Source organism: Chiroxiphia lanceolata, chromosome 23, assembly GCF_009829145.1.
Source record: "Chiroxiphia lanceolata isolate bChiLan1 chromosome 23, bChiLan1.pri, whole genome shotgun sequence".
In the NCBI taxonomy this organism is placed as follows: Eukaryota; Metazoa; Chordata; class Aves; order Passeriformes; family Pipridae; genus Chiroxiphia; species Chiroxiphia lanceolata.
In genome coordinates this window covers 1-22,628 of record NC_045659.1, presented here as the reverse complement: position 1 = coordinate 22,628, position 22,628 = coordinate 1, and the positions used below count along the sequence as shown (strand labels likewise).

Here is a 22,628-nt window from a genome sequence, read left to right as displayed (position 1 = left end):
AGTGTCAGAGGGACTGGATGTAAAGCAGAGATAAAAAGAAGAGGCTGGAGGAGCACAGTCAGAAGGTGGGTTCTCATGTGAGGTCAGAGCCAAGACATGACTTTTGGCCCTAGGTTTACTTGATCATTTGGATGGTTTGGTGGCTTAGTTTTGTGGTTTTGGGTTTTTTTTAAGATGTGGAGCACCCTGCCCAGCAGACGAGGGACCAGAGGGAAGGTGAGCCCAGTGAGCAAGGTGAGTAGTGACTGCAGGATAAAACTAGATGCTCTTTTGTAAGTAGGGTACTTGTGGTGAATCTGCATACATACTTGGTTTTTTGTTTTACAGGCAATGCACCGACATGTAACCTGCAGTCCAACGTGAGGGGGACCCTGCCTGTAAGAGGTCACGGTCAAGGGGTGTGAGACAGAAACTGCCATGGGAGCAGCACACTCTTGGACAGTATCTCAGTACTCAGATTGGCCTCTGGGTTTTTTTTGCAGGAGACATAGGCAGCCTCACAGCGCTGAAGCCAACTCACAATGAGGTGAAGAACACGATTTGGTCCACTCGAGCTGTCCTTGTAGGTAATCTCCAAGTATTAAAAGGATCAGCAATGAAGCATTGAGCTTTTTTGATTGCGGGTGCCATCTGGCTAACCTTTGGGAGCAGATGAACCTCCTAGGTGAATTGGGGAGGCAGCAGGAGGAGCGGGGATCCACTGCAGCTTTAGAGATGCCGTCTAATTTTGTCTCTCGCTCACTCAGGTATCCCAGAAGATGAGAGCCACAGTGTCCGCCTCCGGTCAGAGCCAGCGCCCCGAGGACCTGCCCCGGTGACAGTGAGTAGAGGGATCGTCGGGGCTGGGGCCACGTGCCACACTACTCAGATACGGTGTCTGGTTTTCTTTCTCGCAGTTGAGTCCTAGTAGCGTGACGATGGCAGGAACCTCTGAGCCAGCCCAGGTGCCCCTGCTGTGCACGAAAGATGGCTTCGCATGGCCGGCTCTCGGAAAGATAAGTGCAGGGCAAAGACCCAGAGAGGGGTTGGGAGTCGGGGCGAGTATGTGCCTCGCCTGGAGGGATTTTTGAAATTAGTCCGGTGCAAGGGGTATGCGGGAACAGGTTATTTGGACGCATCGAAGGAAGGGCTTACTTTTTCTCGTTGGATTCACGTGTGCAGGGCAGGACAGTTCGGGTCCGTGTCACGTCCTTAGTCTCGTCCGTGTTTTGTGTCACGTGGTGTGTGTCGTCACAGGTGTGGGATGTCTCACTTGGGGTCAGCCTGGAACTGCTGTGCCCTGCTACGTGGATCAGTGGGTAGATGGCACATGGCTCCGAGTCTCATGTCAACCTGTCAGTTCCCTTAGACAGTCGAGCCGATGGCTGTACAGTCGGTGAGCAGGATGGTCTTGCGATGCCCTGCTTGGGTGTATAGAGTCCCGGCTAGGTAGAGTAGCAAAGAGTGTCTAGGGTTTAGAGGTTTTTGGCTTTCCTTGTGAGCAATCCCTAAATGTTTGAGAGCTGAGCGTTTGAGCATTTCCCCATTTCATTTGCAGGGGCGGTCTTGGGAGCAGCTGAAGAGAGAGGAGCCTTCTAGGTGAATTGGGGAGGCAGCAGGAGGAGCGGGGATCCACTGCAGCTTTAGAGATGCCGTCTAATTTTGTCTCTCGCTCACTCAGGTATCCCAGAAGATGAGAGCCACAGTGTCCGCCTCCGGTCAGAGCCAGCGCCCCGAGGACCTGCCCCGGTGACAGTGAGTAGAGGGATCGTCGGGGCTGGGGCCACGTGCCACACTACTCAGATACGGTGTCTGGTTTTCTTTCTCGCAGTTGAGTCCTAGTAGCGTGACGATGGCAGGAACCTCTGAGCCAGCCCAGGTGCCCCTGCTGTGCACGAAAGATGGCTTCGCATGGCCGGCTCTCGGAAAGATAAGTGCAGGGCAAAGACCCAGAGAGGGGTTGGGAGTCGGGGCGAGTATGTGCCTCGCCTGGAGGGATTTTTGAAATTAGTCCGGTGCAAGGGGTATGCGGGAACAGGTTATTTGGACGCATCGAAGGAGGGGCTTACTTTTTCTCGTTGGATTCACGTGTGCAGGGCAGGACAGTTCGGGTCCGTGTCACGTCCTTTGTCTCGTCGATGTTTTGTGCCATGTGGTGTGTGTCGTCACAGGTGTGGGATGTCTCACTTGGGGTCAGCCTGGAACTGCTGTGCCCTGCTACGTGGATCAGTGGGTAGATGGCATATGGCTCCGAGTCTCATGTCAACCTGTCAGTTCCCTTAGACAGTCGAGCCGATGGCTGTACAGTCGGTGAGCAGGATGGTCTTGCGATGCCCTGCTTGGGTGTATAGAGTGCCGGCTAGGTAGAGTAGCAAAGAGTGTCTAGGGTTTAGAGGTTTTTGGCTTTCCTTGTGAGCAATCCCTAAATGTTTGAGAGCTGAGTGTTTGAGCATTTCCCCATTTCATTTGCAGGGGCGGTCTTGGGAGCAGCTGAAGAGAGAGGAGCCTTGTAGGTGAGTTGGGGAGGCAGCAGGAGGAGCGGGGATCCACTGCAGCTTTGGAGATGCCCTCTAGTTTTGTCTCTCGCTCACTCAGGTATCCCAGAAGATGAGAGCCACAGTGTCCGACTCCGGTCAGAGCCAGCGCCCCGAGGACCTGCCTCGGTGACAGTGAGTAGAGGGATCGTCGGGGCTGGGGCCACGTGCCACACTACTCAGATACGGTGTCTGGTTTTCTTTCTCGCAGTTGAGTCCTAGTAGCGTGACGATGGCAGGAACCTCTGAGCCAGCCCAGGTGCCCCTGCTGTGCACGAAAGATGGCTTCGCATGGCCGGCTCTCGGAAAGATAAGTGCAGGGCAAAGACCCAGAGAGGGGTTGGGAGTCGGGGCGAGTATGTGCCTCGCCTGGAGGGATTTTTGAAATTAGTCCGGTGCAAGGGGTATGCGGGAACAGGTTATTTGGACGCATCGAAGGAAGGGCTTACTTTTTCTCGTTGGATTCACGTGTGCAGGTCAGGACAGTTCGGGTCCGTGTCACGTCCTTAGTCTCGTCCGTGTTTTGTGTCACGTGGTGTGTGTCGTCACAGGTGTGGGATGTCTCACTTGGGGTCAGCCTGGAACTGCTCTGCCCTGCCACGTGGATCAGTGGGTAGATGGCATGTGGCTCCGAGTCTCAGGTCAACCTGTCAGTTCCCTTAGACAGTTGAGCCGATGGCTGTACAGTCTGTGAGCAGGATGGTCTTGCTCTATACACCCTGCTTGGGTGTATAGAGTCACAGCTAGGTAGAGTAGCAAAACAGTGTCTAGGGTTTAGAGGTTTTTGTCTTTCCTTGTGAGCCATCCCTAAATGTTTGAGAGCTGAGTGTTTGAGCATTTCCCCATTTCATTTGCAGGGGCGGTCTTGGGAGCAGCTGAAGAGAGAGGAGCGTTCTAGGTGAATTGGGGAGGCAGCAGGAGGAGCGGGGATCCACTGCAGCTTTAGAGATGCCCTCTAACTTTATCTCTCGCTCACTCAGGTATCCCGGAAGATGAGAGCCACAGTGTCCGACTCCGGTCAGAGCCAGCGCCCCGAGGACCTGCCTCGTTGACAGTGAGTAGAGGGATCATGGGGGCTGGGGCCACGTGCCACACTGCTCAGATATGGTGTCTGGTTTTCTTTCTCGCAGTTGACTCCTAGTAGTCTGACGATGGCAGGAACCTCTGAGCCAGCCCAGGTGCCCCTGCTGTGCACGAAAGATGGCTTCGCATGGCCGGCTCTCGGAAAGATAAGTGCAGGGCAAAGACCCAGAGAGGGGTTGGGAGTCGGGGCGAGTATGTGCCTCGCCTGGAGGGATTTTTGAAATTAGTCCGGTGCAAGGGGTATGCGGGAACAGGTTATTTGGACGCATCGAAGGAAGGGCTTACTTTTTCTCGTTGGATTCACGTGTGCAGGTCAGGACAGTTCGGGTCCGTGTCACGTCCTTAGTCTCGTCCGTGTTTTGTGTCACGTGGTGTGTGTCGTCACAGGTGTGGGATGTCTCACTTGGGGTCAGCCTGGAACTGCTCTGCCCTGCCACGTGGATCAGTGGGTAGATGGCATGTGGCTCCGAGTCTCAGGTCAACCTGTCAGTTCCCTTAGACAGTCGAGCCGATGGCTGTAGAGTCGGTGAGCAGGATGGTCTTGCGATGCCCTGCTTGGGTGTATAGAGTGCCGGCTAGGTAGAGTAGCAAAGAGTGTCTAGGGTTTAGAGGTTTTTGGCTTTCCTTGTGAGCAATCCCTAAATGTTTGAGAGCTGAGTGTTTGAGCATTTCCCCATTTCATTTGCAGGGGCGGTCTTGGGAGCAGCTGAAGAGAGAGGAGCCTTGTAGGTGAGTTGGGGAGGCAGCAGGAGGAGCGGGGATCCACTGCAGCTTTGGAGATGCTCTCTAATTTTGTCTCTCGCTCACTCAGGTATCCCAGAAGATGAGAGCCACAGTGTCCGACTCCGGTCAGAGCCAGCGCCCCGAGGACCTGCCTCGGTGACAGTGAGTAGAGGGATCGTCGGGGCTGGGGCCACGTGCCACACTACTCAGATACGGTGTCTGGTTTTCTTTCTCGCAGTTGACTCCTAGTAGTCTGACGATGGCAGGAACCTCTGAGCCAGCCCAGGTGCCCCTCCTGTGCATGAAAGATGGCTTCGCATCCCCGGCTCTCGGAAAGATAAGTGCAGGGCAGGGCCCCAGAGAGGGGTTGGGAGTCGGGGCAAGTCTGTGCCTCGCCTGGAGGGATTTTTGAAATTAGTGCGGTGCAAGGGGTATCCGGGAACAGGTTATTTGGACGCATCAAAGGAAGGGCTTACTTTTTGTCATTGGATTGACGTGTGCAGGGCAGAGCAGTTCGGGTCTGTGTCACGTGGTGTGTGTCGTCACAGGTGCGGGGTGTCTCACTTGGGGTCAGCCTGGAACTGCTGTGCCCTGCTACGTGGATCAGTGGGTAGATGGCACATGGCTCCGAGTCTCATGTCAACTTGTCAGTTCCCTTAGACAGTCGAGCCGATGGCTGTGCAGTCGGTGAGCAGGATGGTCTTGCGATGCCCTGCTTGGGTGTATAGAGTGCCGGCTAGGTAGAGTAGCAAAGAGTGTCTAGGGTTTAGAGGTTTTTGGCTTTCCTTGTGAGCAATCCCTAAATGTTTGAGAGCTGAGTGTTTGAGCATTTCCCCATTTCATTTGCAGGGGCGGTCTTGGGAGCAGCTGAAGAGAGAGGAGCCTTGTAGGTGAGTTGGGGAGGCAGCAGGAGGAGCGGGGATCCACTGCAGCTTTGGAGATGCCCTCTAGTTTTGTCTCTCGCTCACTCAGGTATCCCAGAAGATGAGAGCCACAGTGTCCGACTCCGGTCAGAGCCAGCGCCCCGAGGACCTGCCTCGGTGACAGTGAGTAGAGGGATCGTCGGGGCTGGGGCCACGTGCCACACTCCTCAGATACGGTGTCTGGTTTTCTTTCTCGCAGTTGACTCCTAGCAGTCTGACGATGGCAGGAACCTCTGAGCCAGCCCAGGTGCCCCTCCTGTGCATGAAAGATGGCTTTCGCATCCCCGGCTCTCGGAAAGATAAGTGCAGGGCAGGGCCCCAGAGAGGGGTTGGGAGTCGGGGCAAGTCTGTGCCTCGCCTGGAGGGATTTTTGAAATTAGTGCGGTGCAAGGGCTATCCGGGAACAGGTTATTTGGACGCATCGAAGGAAGGGGCTTACTTTTTCTCGTTGGATTCACGTGTGCAGGGCAGGACAGTTCGGGTCCGTGTCACGTCCTTAGTCTCGTCCGTGTTTTGTGTCACGTGGTGTGTGTCGTCACAGGTGTGGGGTGTCTCACTTGGGGTCAGCCTGGAACTGCTCTGCCCTGCCACGTGGATCAGTGGGTAGATGGCATGTGGCTCCGAGTCTCAGGTCAACCTGTCAGTTCCCTTAGACAGTCGAGCCGATGGCTGTAGAGTCGGTGAGCAGGATGGTCTTGCGATGCCCTGCTTGGGCGTATAGAGTCCCGTCTAGGTAGAGTAGCAAAGAGTGTCTGGGGTCTAGAGGTTTTTGGCTTTCCTTGTGAGCAATCCCTAAATGTTTGAGAGCTGAGCGTTTGAGCCTTTCCCCAGTTTCATTTGCAGGGGCGGTCTTGGGAGCAGCTGAAGAGAGAGGAGCCTTGTAGGTGAGTTGGGGAGGCAGCAGGAGGAGCGGGGATCCACTGCAGCTTTGGAGATGCCCTCTAGTTTTGTCTCTCGCTCACTCAGGTATCCCAGAAGATGAGAGCCACAGTGTCCGACTCCGGTCAGAGCCAGCGCCCCGAGGACCTGCCTCGGTGACAGTGAGTAGAGGGATCGTCGGGGCTGGGGCCACGTGCCACACTACTCAGATACGGTGTCTGGTTTTCTTTCTCGCAGTTGACTCCTAGCAGTCTGACGATGGCAGGAACCTCTGAGCCAGCCCAGGTGCCCCTCCTGTGCATGAAAGATGGCTTCGCATCCCCGGCTCTCGGAAAGATAAGTGCAGGGCAGGGCCCCAGAGAGGGGTTGGGAGTCGGGGCAAGTCTGTGCCTCGCCTGGAGGGATTTTTGAAATTAGTGCGGTGCAAGGGGTATCCGGGAACAGGTTATTTGGACGCATCGAAGGAAGGGCTTACTTTTTCTCGTTGGATTCACGTGTGCAGGGCAGGACAGTTCGGGTCCGTGTCACGTCCTTAGTCTCGTCCGTGTTTTGTGTCACGTGGTGTGTGTCGTCACAGGTGTGGGATGTCTCACTTGGGGTCAGCCTGGAACTGCTCTGCCCTGCCACGTGGATCAGTGGGTAGATGGCATGTGGCTCCGAGTCTCAGGTCAACCTGTCAGTTCCCTTAGACAGTCGAGCCGATGGCTGTAGAGTCGGTGAGCAGGATGGTCTTGCGATGCCCTGCTTGGGCGTATAGAGTCCCGTCTAGGTAGAGTAGCAAAGAGTGTCTGGGGTCTAGAGGTTTTTGGCTTTCCTTGTGAGCAATCCCTAAATGTTTGAGAGCTGAGCGTTTGAGCCTTTCCCCGTTTCATTTGCAGGGGCGGTCTTGGGAGCAGCTGAAGAGAGAGGAGCCTTCTAGGTGAGTTGGGGAGGCAGCAGGAGGAGCGGGGATCCACTGCAGCTTTGGAGATGCCCTCTAGTTTTGTCTCTCGCTCACTCAGGTATCCCAGAAGATGAGAGCCACAGTGTCCGACTCCGGTCAGAGCCAGCGCCCCGAGGACCTGCCTCGGTGACAGTGAGTAGAGGGATCGTCGGGGCTGGGGCCACGTGCCACACTCCTCAGATACGGTGTCTGGTTTTCTTTCTCGCAGTTGACTCCTAGCAGTCTGACGATGGCAGGAACCTCTGAGCCAGCCCAGGTGCCCCTCCTGTGCATGAAAGATGGCTTCGCATCCCCGGCTCTCGGAAAGATAAGTGCAGGGCAGGGCCCCAGAGAGGGGTTGGGAGTCGGGGCAAGTCTGTGCCTCGCCTGGAGGGATTTTTGAAATTAGTGCGGTGCAAGGGGTATCCGGGAACAGGTTATTTGGACGCATCAAAGGAAGGGCTTACTTTTTCTCATTGGATTGACGTGTGCAGGGCAGAGCAGTTCGGGTCTGTGTCACGTCCTTAGTCTCGTCCGTGTTTTGTGTCACGTGGTGTGTGTCGTCACAGGTGTGGGATGTCTCACTTGGGGTCAGCCTGGAACTGCTCTGCCCTGCCACGTGGATCAGTGGGTAGATGGCATGTGGCTCCGAGTCTCAGGTCAACCTGTCAGTTCCCTTAGACAGTCGAGCCGATGGCTGTAGAGTCGGTGAGCAGGATGGTCTTGCGATGCCCTGCTTGGGCGTATAGAGTCCCGTCTAGGTAGAGTAGCAAAGAGTGTCTGGGGTCTAGAGGTTTTTGGCTTTCCTTGTGAGCAATCCCTAAATGTTTGAGAGCTGAGCGTTTGAGCCTTTCCCCGTTTCATTTGCAGGGGCGGTCTTGGGAGCAGCTGAAGAGAGAGGAGCCTTCTAGGTGAATTGGGGAGGCAGCAGGAGGAGCGGGGATCCACTGCAGCTTTAGAGATGCCGTCTAATTTTGTCTCTCGCTCACTCAGGTATCCCAGAAGATGAGAGCCACAGTGTCCGACTCCGGTCAGAGCCAGCGCCCCGAGGACCTGCCTCGGTGACAGTGAGTAGAGGGATCGTCGGGGCTGGGGCCACGTGCCACACTACTCAGATACGGTGTCTGGTTTTCTTTCTCGCAGTTGACTCCTAGCTAGTCTGACGATGGCAGGAACCTCTGAGCCAGCCCAGGTGCCCCTCCTGTGCATGAAAGATGGCTTCGCATCCCGGCTCTCGGAAAGATAAGTGCAGGGCAGGGCCCCAGAGAGGGGTTGGGAGTCGGGGCAAGTCTGTGCCTCGCCTGGAGGGATTTTTGAAATTAGTGCGGTGCAAGGGGTATCCGGGAACAGGTTATTTGGACGCATCAAAGGAAGGGCTTACTTTTTCTCATTGGATTGACGTGTGCAGGGCAGAGCAGTTCGGGTCTGTGTCACGTGGTGTGTGTCGTCACAGGTGTGGGGTGTCTCACTTGGGGTCAGCCTGGAACTGCTGTGCCCTGCTACGTGGATCAGTGGGTAGATGGCATATGGCTCCGAGTCTCATGTCAACCTGTCAGTTCCCTTAGACAGTCGAGCCGATGGCTGTAGCAGTCGGTGAGCAGGATGGTCTTGCGATGCCCTGCTTGGGTGTATAGAGTGCCGGCTAGGTAGAGTAGCAAAGAGTGTCTAGGGTTTAGAGGTTTTTGGCTTTCCTTGTGAGCAATCCCTAAATGTTTGAGAGCTGAGTGTTTGAGCATTTCCCCATTTCATTTGCAGGGGCGGTCTTGGGAGCAGCTGAAGAGAGAGGAGCCTTCTAGGTGAGTTGGGGAGGCAGCAGGAGGAGCGGGGATCCACTGCAGCTTTGGAGATGCCCTCTAGTTTTGTCTCTCGCTCACTCAGGTATCCCAGAAGATGAGAGCCACAGTGTCCGACTCCGGTCAGAGCCAGCGCCCCGAGGACCTGTCTCGGTGACAGTGAGTAGAGGGATCGTCGGGGCTGGGGCCACGTGCCACACTACTCAGATACGGTGTCTGGTTTTCTTTCTCGCAGTTGACTCCTAGTAGCGTGACGATGGCAGGAACCTCTGAGCCAGCCCAGGTGCCCCTGCTGTGCACGAAAGATGGCTTCGCATGGCCGGCTCTCGGAAAGATAAGTGCAGGGCAAAGACCCAGAGAGGGGTTGGGAGTCGGGGCGAGTATGTGCCTCGCCTGGAGGGATTTTTGAAATTAGTCCGGTGCAAGGGGTATGCGGGAACAGGTTATTTGGACGCATCGAAGGAGGGGCTTACTTTTTCTCGTTGGATTCACGTGTGCAGGGCAGGACAGTTCGGGTCTGTGTCACGTCCTTTGTCTCGTCCGTGTTTTGTGTCACGTGGTGTGTGTCGTCACAGGTGTGAGGTGTCTCACTTGGGGTCAGCCTGGAACTGCTCTGCCCTGCTACGTGGATCAGTGGGTAGACAGAATATTGCTCAGTCTGACATCAACATGTCAGTTCCCTTAGACAGTTGAGCCGATGGCTGTACAGTTTGTTAGCGGGATGGTCTTGCGATGCTCTGCTTGGGTGTATAGAGTCACAGCTAGGTAGAGTAGCAAACAGTGTCTAGGGTTTAGAGGTTTTTGGCTTTCCTTGTGAGCCATCCCTAAATGTTTGAGAGCTGAGTGTTTGAGCATTTCCCCATTTCATTTGCAGGGGCGGTCTTGGGAGCAGCTGAAGAGAGAGGAGCGTTCTAGGTGAATTGGGGAGGCAGCAGGAGGAGCGGGGATCCACTGCAGCTTTAGAGATGCCCTCTAATTTTGTCTCTCGCTCACTCAGGTATCCCAGAAGATGAGAGCCACAGTGTCCGACTCCGGTCAGAGCCAGCGCCCCGAGGACCTGCCTCGGTGACAGTGAGTAGAGGGATCATGGGGGCTGGGGCCACGTGCCACACTACTCAGATATGGTGTCTGGTTTTCTTTCTCGCAGTTGAGCTCCTAGTAGTCTGACGATGGCAGGAACCTCTGAGCCAGCCCAGGTGCCCCTGCTGTGCACGCAAGATGGCTTGCATCGGCCGGCTGTCGAAAGATAAGTGCAGGGCAAAGACCCAGAGAGGGGTTGGGAGTCGGGGCGAAGTCTGTGCCTCGCCTGGAGGGATTTTTGAAGTTAGTCCGGTGCAAGGGGTAGCTGGAACAGGTTCTTTGGACGCATCGAAGGAAGGGCTTACTTTTTCTCAGTTGGATTCCGTGTGCAGGCAGGACAGTTTCGGGTCCTGTGTCACGTCCTTAGTCTGTCCGTTTTTGTGTCCTTTCTCTATTGTGTCACGTGGTGTGTGTCATCACAGGTGTGGGGCGTCTCACTTGGGGTCAGCCTGGAACTGCTTTGCCCTGCTACGTGGATCAGTGGGTAGACTGGAATAGTGGCTCCGAGTCTGACAGGCAACATGTCAGTTCCCTTAGACAGTCGAGCCGATGGCTGTAGCAGTCGGTGAGCAGGATGGTCTTGCGATGCCCTGCTTGGGTGTATAGAGTGCCGGCTAGGTAGAGTAGCAAAGAGTGTCTAGGGTTTAGAGGTTTTTGGCTTTCCTTGTGAGCAATCCCTAAATGTTTGAGAGCTGAGTGTTTGAGCATTTCCCCATTTCATTTGCAGGGGCGGTCTTGGGAGCAGCTGAAGAGAGAGGAGCCTTGTAGGTGAGTTGGGGAGGCAGCAGGAGGAGCGGGGATCCACTGCAGCTTTGGAGATGCCCTCTAGTTTTGTCTCTCGCTCACTCAGGTATCCCAGAAGATGAGAGCCACAGTGTCCGACTCCGGTCAGAGCCAGCGCCCCGAGGACCTGCCTCGGTGACAGTGAGTAGAGGGATCGTCGGGGCTGGGGCCACGTGCCACACTACTCAGATACGGTGTCTGGTTTTCTTTCTCGCAGTTGACTCCTAGTAGTCTGACGATGGCAGGAACCTCTGAGCCAGCCCAGGTGCCCCTCCTGTGCACGAAAGATGGCTTCGCATGCCCGGCTCTCGGAAAGATAAGTGCAGGGCAAAGACCCAGAGAGGGGTTGGGAGTCGGGGCGAGTATGTGCCTCGCCTGGAGGGATTTTTGAAATTAGTCCGGTGCAAGGGGTATGCGGGAACAGGTTATTTGGACGCATCGAAGGAAGGGCTTACTTTTTCTCGTTGGATTCACGTGTGCAGGGCAGGACGGTTCGGGTCTGTGTCACGTCCTTTGTCTCGTCCATGTTTTGTGTCATGTGGTGTGTGTCGTCACAGGTGTGGGATGTCTCACTTGGGGTCAGCCTGGAACTGCTGTGCCCTGCTACGTGGATCAGTGGGTAGATGGCACGTGGCTCCGGGTCTCATGTCAACCTGTCAGTTCCCTTAGACAGTCGAGCCGATGGCTGTAGAGTCGGTGAGCAGGATGGTCTTGCGATGCCCTGCTTGGGTGTATAGAGTGCCGGCTAGGTAGAGTAGCAAAGAGTGTCTAGGGTTTAGAGGTTTTTGGCTTTCCTTGTGAGCAATCCCTAAATGTTTGAGAGCTGAGTGTTTGAGCATTTCCCCATTTCATTTGCAGGGGCGGTCTTGGGAGCAGCTGAAGAGAGAGGAGCCTTCTAGGTGAGTTGGGGAGGCAGCAGGAGGAGCGGGGATCCACTGCAGCTTTGGAGATGCCCTCTAGTTTTGTCTCTCGCTCACTCAGGTATCCCAGAAGATGAGAGCCACAGTGTCCGACTCCGGTCAGAGCCAGCGCCCCGAGGACCTGCCTCGGTGACAGTGAGTAGAGGGATCGTCGGGGCTGGGGCCACGTGCCACACTACTCAGATACGGTGTCTGGTTTTCTTTCTCGCAGTTGACTCCTAGCAGTCTGACGATGGCAGGAACCTCTGAGCCAGCCCAGGTGCCCCTCCTGTGCATGAAAGATGGCTTCGCATCCCCGGCTCTCGGAAAGATAAGTGCAGGGCAAAGACCCAGAGAGGGGTTGGGAGTCGGGGCGAGTATGTGCCTCGCCTGGAGGGATTTTTGAAATTAGTCCGGTGCAAGGGGTATGCGGGAACAGGTTATTTGGACGCATCGAAGGAAGGGCTTACTTTTTCTCGTTGGATTCACGTGTGCAGGGCAGGACAGTTCGGGTCCGTGTCACGTCCTTAGTCTCGTCCGTGTTTTGTGTCACGTGGTGTGTGTCGTCACAGGTGTGGGATGTCTCACTTGGGGTCAGCCTGGAACTGCTCTGCCCTGCCACGTGGATCAGTGGGTAGATGGCATGTGGCTCCGAGTCTCAGGTCAACCTGTCAGTTCCCTTAGACAGTCGAGCCGATGGCTGTAGAGTCGGTGAGCAGGATGGTCTTGCGATGCCCTGCTTGGGCGTATAGAGTCCCGTCTAGGTAGAGTAGCAAAGAGTGTCTGGGGTCTAGAGGTTTTTGGCTTTCCTTGTGAGCAATCCCTAAATGTTTGAGAGCTGAGCGTTTGAGCATTTCCCCATTTCATTTGCAGGGGCGGTCTTGGGAGCAGCTGAAGAGAGAGGAGCCTTCTAGGTGAATTGGGGAGGCAGCAGGAGGAGCGGGGATCCACTGCAGCTTTAGAGATGCCGTCTAATTTTGTCTCTCGCTCACTCAGGTATCCCAGAAGATGAGAGCCACAGTGTCCGCCTCCGGTCAGAGCCAGCGCCCCGAGGACCTGCCCCGGTGACAGTGAGTAGAGGGATCGTCGGGGCTGGGGCCACGTGCCACACTACTCAGATACGGTGTCTGGTTTTCTTTCTCGCAGTTGACTCCTAGCAGTCTGACGATGGCAGGAACCTCTGAGCCAGCCCAGGTGCCCCTCCTGTGCATGAAAGATGGCTTCGCATCCCCGGCTCTCGGAAAGATAAGTGCAGGGCAGGGACCCAGAGAGGGGTTGGGAGTCGGGGCAAGTCTGTGCCTCGCCTGGAGGGATTTTTGAAATTAGTCCGGTGCAAGGGGTATGCGGGAACAGGTTATTTGGACGCATCGAAGGAAGGGCTTACTTTTTCTCGTTGGATTCACGTGTGCAGGGCAGGACAGTTCGGGTCCGTGTCACGTCCTTAGTCTCGTCCGTGTTTTGTGTCACGTGGTGTGTGTCGTCACAGGTGTGGGATGTCTCACTTGGGGTCAGCCTGGAACTGCTCTGCCCTGCCACGTGGATCAGTGGGTAGATGGCATGTGGCTCCGAGTCTCAGGTCAACCTGTCAGTTCCCTTAGACAGTCGAGCCGATGGCTGTAGAGTCGGTGAGCAGGATGGTCTTGCGATGCCCTGCTTGGGCGTATAGAGTCCCGTCTAGGTAGAGTAGCAAAGAGTGTCTGGGGTCTAGAGGTTTTTGGCTTTCCTTGTGAGCAATCCCTAAATGTTTGAGAGCTGAGCGTTTGAGCCTTTCCCCATTTCATTTGCAGGGGCGGTCTTGGGAGCAGCTGAAGAGAGAGGAGCCTTGTAGGTGAGTTGGGGAGGCAGCAGGAGGAGCGGGGATCCACTGCAGCTTTGGAGATGCCCTCTAGTTTTGTCTCTCGCTCACTCAGGTATCCCAGAAGATGAGAGCCACAGTGTCCGACTCCGGTCAGAGCCAGCGCCCCGAGGACCTGCCTCGGTGACAGTGAGTAGAGGGATCGTCGGGGCTGGGGCCACGTGCCACACTACTCAGATACGGTGTCTGGTTTTCTTTCTCGCAGTTGACTCCTAGCAGTCTGACGATGGCAGGAACCTCTGAGCCAGCCCAGGTGCCCCTCCTGTGCATGAAAGATGGCTTCGCATCCCCGGCTCTCGGAAAGATAAGTGCAGGGCAGGGCCCCAGAGAGGGGTTGGGAGTCGGGGCAAGTCTGTGCCTCGCCTGGAGGGATTTTTGAAATTAGTGCGGTGCAAGGGGTATCCGGGAACAGGTTATTTGGACGCATCAAAGGAGGGGCTTACTTTTTCTCGTTGGATTCACGTGTGCAGGGCAGGACAGTTCGGGTCCGTGTCACGTCCTTAGTCTCGTCCGTGTTTTGTGTCACGTGGTGTGTGTCGTCACAGGTGTGGGATGTCTCACTTGGGGTCAGCCTGGAACTGCTCTGCCCTGCCACGTGGATCAGTGGGTAGATGGCATGTGGCTCCGAGTCTCAGGTCAACCTGTCAGTTCCCTTAGACAGTCGAGCCGATGGCTGTAGAGTCGGTGAGCAGGATGGTCTTGCGATGCCCTGCTTGGGCGTATAGAGTCCCGTCTAGGTAGAGTAGCAAAGAGTGTCTGGGGTCTAGAGGTTTTTGGCTTTCCTTGTGAGCAATCCCTAAATGTTTGAGAGCTGAGCGTTTGAGCCTTTCCCCATTTCATTTGCAGGGGCGGTCTTGGGAGCAGCTGAAGAGAGAGGAGCCTTCTAGGTGAATTGGGGAGGCAGCAGGAGGAGCGGGGATCCACTGCAGCTTTGGAGATGCCCTCTAGTTTTGTCTCTCGCTCACTCAGGTATCCCAGAAGATGAGAGCCACAGTGTCCGACTCCGGTCAGAGCCAGCGCCCCGAGGACCTGCCTCGGTGACAGTGAGTAGAGGGATCGTCGGGGCTGGGGCCACGTGCCACACTACTCAGATACGGTGTCTGGTTTTCTTTCTCGCAGTTGACTCCTAGCAGTCTGACGATGGCAGGAACCTCTGAGCCAGCCCAGGTGCCCCTCCTGTGCATGAAAGATGGCTTCGCATCCCCGGCTCTCGGAAAGATAAGTGCAGGGCAGGGCCCCAGAGAGGGGTTGGGAGTCGGGGCAAGTCTGTGCCTCGCCTGGAGGGATTTTTGAAATTAGTGCGGTGCAAGGGGTATCCGGGAACAGGTTATTTGGACGCATCAAAGGAAGGGCTTACTTTTTCTCATTGGATTGACGTGTGCAGGGCAGAGCAGTTCGGGTCTGTGTCACGTCCTTTGTCTCGTCCGTGTTTTGTGTCACGTGGTGTGTGTCGTCACAGGTGCGGGGTGTCTCACTTGGGGTCAGCCTGGAACTGCTCTGCCCTGCCACGTGGATCAGTGGGTAGATGGCATGTGGCTCCGAGTCTCAGGTCAACCTGTCAGTTCCCTTAGACAGTCGAGCCGATGGCTGTAGAGTCGGTGAGCAGGATGGTCTTGCGATGCCCTGCTTGGGCGTATAGAGTCCCGTCTAGGTAGAGTAGCAAAGAGTGTCTGGGGTCTAGAGGTTTTTGGCTTTCCTTGTGAGCAATCCCTAAATGTTGAGAGCTGAGCGTTTGAGCCTTTCCCCGTTTCATTTGCAGGGGCGGTCTTGGGAGCAGCTGAAGAGAGAGGAGCCTTCTAGGTGAATTGGGGAGGCAGCAGGAGGAGCGGGGATCCACTGCAGCTTTAGAGATGCCGTCTAATTTTGTCTCTCGCTCACTCAGGTATCCCAGAAGATGAGAGCCACAGTGTCCGCCTCCGGTCAGAGCCAGCGCCCCGAGGACCTGCCCCGGTGACAGTGAGTAGAGGGATCGTCGGGGCTGGGGCCACGTGCCACACTACTCAGATACGGTGTCTGGTTTTCTTTCTCGCAGTTGAGTCCTAGTAGCGTGACGATGGCAGGAACCTCTGAGCCAGCCCAGGTGCCCCTGCTGTGCACGAAAGATGGCTTCGCATGGCCGGCTCTCGGAAAGATAAGTGCAGGGCAAGACCCAGAGAGGGGTTGGGAGTCGGGGCGAGTATGTGCCTCGCCTGGAGGGATTTTTGAAATTAGTCCGGTGCAAGGGGTATGCGGGAACAGGTTATTTGGACGCATCGAAGGAAGGGGCTTACTTTTTCTCGTTGGATTCACGTGTGCAGGGCAGGACAGTTCGGGTCCGTGTCACGTCCTTAGTCTCGTCCGTGTTTGTGTCACGTGGTGTGTGTCGTCACAGGTGTGGGGTGTCTCACTTGGGGTCAGCCTGGAACTGCTGTGCCCTGCTACGTGGATCAGTGGGTAGATGGCACATGGCTCCGGGTCTCATGTCAACCTGTCAGTTCCCTTAGACAGTCGAGCCGATGGCTGTGCAGTCGGTGAGCAGGATGGTCTTGCGATGCCCTGCTTGGGTGTATAGAGTGCCGGCTAGGTAGAGTAGCAAAGAGTGTCTAGGGTTTAGAGGTTTTTGGCTTTCCTTGTGAGCAATCCCTAAATGTTTGAGAGCTGAGTGTTTGAGCATTTCCCCATTTCATTTGCAGGGGCGGTCTTGGGAGCAGCTGAAGAGAGAGGAGCCTTCTAGGTGAGTTGGGGAGGCAGCAGGAGGAGCGGGGATCCACTGCAGCTTTAGAGATGCCCTCTAACTTTATCTCTCGCTCACTCAGGTATCCCAGAAGATGAGAGCCACAGTGTCCGACTCCGGTCAGAGCCAGCGCCCCGAGGACCTGCCTCGGTGACAGTGAGTAGAGGGATCATGGGGGCTGGGGCCACGTGCCACACTGCTCAGATATGGTGTCTGGTTTTCTTTCTCGCAGTTGACTCCTAGTAGTCTGACGATGGCAGGAACCTCTGAGCCAGCCCAGGTGCCCCTCCTGTGCCTGCAAGATGGCTTTGCATCCCCGGCTGTCGGAAAGATAAGTGCAGGGCAAAAACCCAGAGAGGGGTTGGGAGTCGGGGCAAGTCTGTGCCTCGCCTGGAGGGATTTTTGAGGTTAGTCCGGTGCAAGAGGGTATCCTGGAACAGGTTCTTTGGACGCATCAAAGGAAGGGCTTACTTTTCTCATTGGATTCACGTGTGCAGGGCAGAGCAGTTTGGGTCTGTGTCACGTCCTTTGTCTGGTCCGTGTTTTGTGTCCTTTGTCTCTTAATTGTGTCACGTGGTGTGTGTCGTCACAGGTGTGGGGTGTCTCACTTGGGGTCAGCCTGGAACTGCTTTGCCCTGCTACATGGATCAGTGGGTAGATGGCACATGGCTCCGAGTCTCATGTCAACCTGTCAGTTCCCTTAGACAGTCGAGCCGATGGCTGTACAGTCGGTGAGCAGGATGGTCTTGCGATGCCCTGCTTGGGTGTATAGAGTGCCGGCTAGGTAGAGTAGCAAAGAGTGTCTAGGGTTTAGAGGTTTTTGGCTTTCCTTGTGAGCAATCCCTAAATGTTGAGCCTTTCCCCATTTCATTTGCAGGGGCGGTCTTGGGAGCAGCTGAAGAGAGAGGAGCCTTGCTAGGTGAATTGGGGAGGCAGCAGGAGGAGCGGGGATCCACTGCAGCTTTAGAGATGCCCTCTAACTTTATCTCTCGCTCACTCAGGTATCCCAGAAGATGAGAGCCACAGTGTCCGACTCCGGTCAGAGCCAGCGCCCCGAGGACCTGCCTCGGTGACAGTGAGTAGAGGGATCGTCGGGGCTGGGGCCACGTGCCACACTACTCAGATACGGTGTCTGGTTTTCTTTCTCGCAGTTGAGTCCTAGTAGCGTGACGATGGCAGGAACCTCTGAGCCAGCCCAGGTGCCCCTGCTGTGCACGAAAGATGGCTTCGCATGGCCGGCTCTCGGAAAGATAAGTGCAGGGCAAAGACCCAGAGAGGGGTTGGGAGTCGGGGCGAGTATGTGCCTCGCCTGGAGGGATTTTTGAAATTAGTCCGGTGCAAGGGGTATGCGGGAACAGGTTATTTGGACGCATCGAAGGAGGGGCTTACTTTTTCTCGTTGGATTCACGTGTGCAGGGCAGGACAGTTCGGGTCCGTGTCACGTCCTTAGTCTCGTCCGTGTTTTGTGTCACGTGGTGTGTGTCGTCACAGGTGTGGGATGTCTCACTTGGGGTCAGCCTGGAACTGCTCTGCCCTGCCACGTGGATCAGTGGGTAGATGGCATGTGGCTCCGAGTCTCAGGTCAACCTGTCAGTTCCCTTAGACAGTCGAGCCGATGGCTGTAGAGTCGGTGAGCAGGATTGTCTTGCTCTATACACCCCTGCTTGGGTGTATAGAGTCACAGCTAGGTAGAGTAACAAACAGTGTCTAGGGTTTAGAGGTTTTTGGCTTTCCTTGTGAGCCGTCCCTAAATGTTTGAGAGCTGAGTGTTTGAGCATTTCCCCATTTCATTTGCAGGGGCGGTCTTGGGAGCAGCTGAAGAGAGAGGAGCGTTCTAGGTGAATTGGGGAGGCAGCAGGAGGAGCGGGGATCCACTGCAGCTTTAGAGATGCCCTCTAATTTTGTCTCTCGCTCACTCAGGTATCCCAGAAGATGAGAGCCACAGTGTCCGACTCCGGTCAGAGCCAGCGCCCCGAGGACCTGCCTCGTTGACAGTGAGTAGAGGGATCATGGGGGCTGGGGCCACGTGCCACACTGCTCAGATATGGTGTCTGGTTTTCTTTCTCGCAGTTGACTCCTAGTAGTCTGACGATGGCAGGAACCTCTGAGCCAGCCCAGGTGCCCCTGCTGTGCACGAAAGATGGCTTCGCATGGCCGGCTCTCGGAAAGATAAGTGCAGGGCAAAGACCCAGAGAGGGGTTGGGAGTCGGGGCGAGTATGTGCCTCGCCTGGAGGGATTTTTGAAATTAGTCCGGTGCAAGGGGTATGCGGGAACAGGTTATTTGGACGCATCGAAGGAGGGGCTTACTTTTTCTCGTTGGATTCACGTGTGCAGGGCAGGACAGTTCGGGTCCGTGTCACGTCCTTAGTCTCGTCCGTGTTTTGTGTCACGTGGTGTGTGTCGTCACAGGTGTGGGATGTCTCACTTGGGGTCAGCCTGGAACTGCTCTGCCCTGCCACGTGGATCAGTGGGTAGATGGCATGTGGCTCCGAGTCTCAGGTCAACCTGTCAGTTCCCTTAGACAGTCGAGCCGATGGCTGTAGAGTCGGTGAGCAGGATGGTCTTGCGATGCCCTGCTTGGGCGTATAGAGTCCCGTCTAGGTAGAGTAGCAAAGAGTGTCTGGGGTTTAGAGGTTTTTGGCTTTCCTTGTGAGCAATCCCTAAATGTTGAGCCTTTCCCCATTTCATTTGCAGGGGCGGTCTTGGGAGCAGCTGAAGAGAGAGGAGCCTTCTAGGTGAGTTGGGGAGGCAGCAGGAGGAGCGGGGATCCACTGCAGCTTTAGAGATGCCGTCTAATTTTGTCTCTCGCTCACTCAGGTATCCCAGAAGATGAGAGCCACAGTGTCCGCCTCCGGTCAGAGCCAGCGCCCCGAGGACCTGCCCCGGTGACAGTGAGTAGAGGGATCGTCGGGGCTGGGGCCACGTGCCACACTACTCAGATACGGTGTCTGGTTTTCTTTCTCGCAGTTGACTCCTAGTAGTCTGACGATGGCAGGAACCTCTGAGCCAGCCCAGGTGCCCCTCCTGTGCATGAAAGATGGCTTCGCATCCCCGGCTCTCGGAAAGATAAGTGCAGGGCAAAGACCCAGAGAGGGGTTGGGAGTCGGGGCGAGTATGTGCCTCGCCTGGAGGGATTTTTGAAATTAGTCCGGTGCAAGGGGTATGCGGGAACAGGTTATTTGGACGCATCGAAGGAAGGGCTTACTTTTTCTCGTTGGATTCACGTGTGCAGGGCAGGACAGTTCGGGTCCGTGTCACGTCCTTAGTCTCGTCCGTGTTTTGTGTCACGTGGTGTGTGTCGTCACAGGTGTGGGATGTCTCACTTGGGGTCAGCCTGGAACTGCTCTGCCCTGCCACGTGGATCAGTGGGTAGATGGCATGTGGCTCCGAGTCTCAGGTCAACCTGTCAGTTCCCTTAGACAGTCGAGCCGATGGCTGTAGAGTCGGTGAGCAGGATGGTCTTGCGATGCCCTGCTTGGGCGTATAGAGTCCCGTCTAGGTAGAGTAGCAAAGAGTGTCTGGGGTCTAGAGGTTTTTGGCTTTCCTTGTGAGCCGTCCCTAAATGTTTGAGAGCTGAGTGTTTGAGCATTTCCCCATTTCATTTGCAGGGGCGGTCTTGGGAGCAGCTGAAGAGAGAGGAGCGTTCTAGGTGAATTGGGGAGGCAGCAGGAGGAGCGGGGATCCACTGCAGCTTTAGAGATGCCCTCTAATTTTGTCTCTCGCTCACTCAGGTATCCCAGAAGATGAGAGCCACAGTGTCCGACTCCGGTCAGAGCCAGCGCCCCGAGGACCTGCCTCGTTGACAGTGAGTAGAGGGATCATGGGGGCTGGGGCCACGTGCCACACTGCTCAGATATGGTGTCTGGTTTTCTTTCTCGCAGTTGACTCCTAGTAGTCTGACGATGGCAGGAACCTCTGAGCCAGCCCAGGTGCCCCTCCTGTGCCTGCAAGATGGCTTTGCATCCCCGGCTGTCGGAAAGATAAGTGCAGGGCAAAGACCCAGAGAGGGGTTGGGAGTCGGGGCAAGTCTGTGCCTCGCCTGGAGGGATTTTTGAAATTAGTCCGGTGCAAGGGGTATGCGGGAACAGGTTATTTGGACGCATCGAAGGAGGGGCTTACTTTTTCTCGTTGGATTCACGTGTGCAGGGCAGGACAGTTCGGGTCCGTGTCACGTCCTTAGTCTCGTCCGTGTTTTGTGTCACGTGGTGTGTGTCGTCACAGGTGTGGGATGTCTCACTTGGGGTCAGCCTGGAACTGCTCTGCCCTGCCACGTGGATCAGTGGGTAGATGGCATGTGGCTCCGAGTCTCAGGTCAACCTGTCAGTTCCCTTAGACAGTCGAGCCGATGGCTGTAGAGTCGGTGAGCAGGATGGTCTTGCGATGCCCTGCTTGGGCGTATAGAGTCCCGTCTAGGTAGAGTAGCAAAGAGTGTCTGGGGTCTAGAGGTTTTTGGCTTTCCTTGTGAGCAATCCCTAAATGTTTGAGAGCTGAGCGTTTGAGCCTTTCCCCGTTTCATTTGCAGGGGCGGTCTTGGGAGCAGCTGAAGAGAGAGGAGCCTTCTAGGTGAATTGGGGAGGCAGCAGGAGGAGCGGGGATCCACTGCAGCTTTAGAGATGCCCTCTAATTTTGTCTCTCGCTCACTCAGGTATCCCAGAAGATGAGAGCCACAGTGTCCGACTCCGGTCAGAGCCAGCGCCCCGAGGACCTGCCTCGGTGACAGTGAGTAGAGGGATCGTCGGGGCTGGGGCCACGTGCCACACTACTCAGATACGGTGTCTGGTTTTCTTTCTCGCAGTTGACTCCTAGTAGTCTGACGATGGCAGGAACCTCTGAGCCAGCCCAGGTGCCCCTCCTGTGCATGAAAGATGGCTTCACATTCCCGGCTCTCGGAAAGATAAGTGCAGGGCAAGGACCCAGAGAGGGGTTGGGAGTCGGGGCAAGTCTGTGCCTCGCCTGGAGGGATTTTTGAAATTAGTGCCGGTGCAAGGGGTATCCGGGAACAGGTTATTTGGACGCATCAAAGGAAGGGCTTACTTTTTCCTTGTTGGATTCACGTGTGCAGGGCAGGACAGTTCGGGTCCGTGTCACGTCCTTAGTCTCGTCCGTGTTTTGTGTCACGTGGTGTGTGTCGTCACAGGTGTGGGATGTCTCACTTGGGGTCAGCCTGGAACTGCTCTGCCCTGCCACGTGGATCAGTGGGTAGATGGCATGTGGCTCCGAGTCTCAGGTCAACCTGTCAGTTCCCTTAGACAGTCGAGCCGATGGCTGTAGAGTCGGTGAGCAGGATGGTCTTGCGATGCCCTGCTTGGGCGTATAGAGTCCCGTCTAGGTAGAGTAGCAAAGAGTGTCTGGGGTCTAGAGGTTTTTGGCTTTCCTTGTGAGCAATCCCTAAATGTTTGAGAGCTGAGCGTTTGAGCCTTTCCCCATTTCATTTGCAGGGGCGGTCTTGGGAGCAGCTGAAGAGAGAGGAGCCTTCTAGGTGAATTGGGGAGGCAGCAGGAGGAGCGGGGATCCACTGCAGCTTTAGAGATGCCCTCTAATTTTGTCTCTCGCTCACTCAGGTATCCCAGAAGATGAGAGCCACAGTGTCCGACTCCGGTCAGAGCCAGCGCCCCGAGGACCTGCCTCGTTGACAGTGAGTAGAGGGATCATGGGGGCTGGGGCCACGTGCCACACTACTCAGATATGGTGTCTGGTTTTCTTTCTCGCAGTTGACTCCTAGTAGTCTGACGATGGCAGGAACCTCTGAGCCAGCCCAGGTGCCCCTCCTGTGCCTGCAAGATGGCTTTGCATCCCCGGCTGTCGGAAAGATAAGTGCAGGGCAAAGACCCAGAGAGGGGTTGGGAGTCGGGGCAAGTCTGTGCCTCGCCTGGAGGGATTTTTGAAGTTAGTCCGGTGCAAGGGGTATCCGGGAACAGGTTCTTTGGACGCATCAAAGGAAGGGCTTACTTTTTCTCATTGGATTCACGTGTGCAGGGCAGAGCAGTTTGGGTCTGTGTCACGTGGTGTGTGTCGTCACAGGTGTGGGGTGTCTCACTTGGGGTCAGCCTGGAACTGCTGTGCCCTGCTACGTGGATCAGTGGGTAGATGGCACATGGCTTCGAGTCTCATGTCAACTCGTCAGTTCCCTTAGACAGTCGAGCCGATGGCTGTACAGTCGGTGAGCAGGATGGTCTTGCGATGCCCTGCTTGGGTGTATAGAGTGCCGGCTAGGTAGAGTAGCAAAGAGTGTCTAGGGTTTAGAGGTTTTTGGCTTTCCTTGTGAGCAATCCCTAAATGTTTGAGAGCTGAGTGTTTGAGCATTTCCCCATTTCATTTGCAGGGGCGGTCTTGGGAGCAGCTGAAGAGAGAGGAGCCTTGTAGGTGAGTTGGGGAGGCAGCAGGAGGAGCGGGGATCCACTGCAGCTTTGGAGATGCCCTCTAGTTTTGTCTCTCGCTCACTCAGGTATCCCAGAAGATGC

The 22,628-nt window shown here is 55.7% G+C and overlaps 3 long non-coding RNA genes across 7 annotated transcripts; all 3 read left to right on the top strand.

The window, feature by feature from the left end:
- Nucleotides 1–2,126: 2,126 nt before the first annotated feature.
- On the top strand, nucleotides 2,127–4,831 carry LOC116797701. Of its 5 annotated transcripts, none has more exons than XR_004360722.1 (5): nucleotides 2,127–2,492; nucleotides 2,575–2,611; nucleotides 3,644–4,325; nucleotides 4,408–4,481; nucleotides 4,558–4,831. It is a non-coding gene; the product is annotated as an uncharacterized LOC116797701 (long non-coding RNA). The 5 variants fall into 5 exon arrangements; XR_004360719.1 differs by having other exon boundaries at nucleotides 2,575–2,642; XR_004360721.1 differs by having other exon boundaries at nucleotides 2,575–2,648; nucleotides 4,408–4,444.
- Nucleotides 4,832–7,254: 2,423 nt separating this feature from the next.
- On the top strand, nucleotides 7,255–9,983 carry LOC116797702. Its single transcript, XR_004360723.1, has 4 exons — nucleotides 7,255–7,612; nucleotides 8,497–8,586; nucleotides 8,631–8,839; nucleotides 9,834–9,983. It is a non-coding gene; the product is annotated as an uncharacterized LOC116797702 (long non-coding RNA).
- A 4,601-nt stretch (nucleotides 9,984–14,584) lies between these two features.
- Nucleotides 14,585–16,503, top strand: LOC116797700. Its single transcript, XR_004360717.1, has 3 exons — nucleotides 14,585–14,898; nucleotides 15,825–16,166; nucleotides 16,249–16,503. It is a non-coding gene; the product is annotated as an uncharacterized LOC116797700 (long non-coding RNA).
- The last annotated feature ends 6,125 nt before the right edge of the window (nucleotides 16,504–22,628 follow it).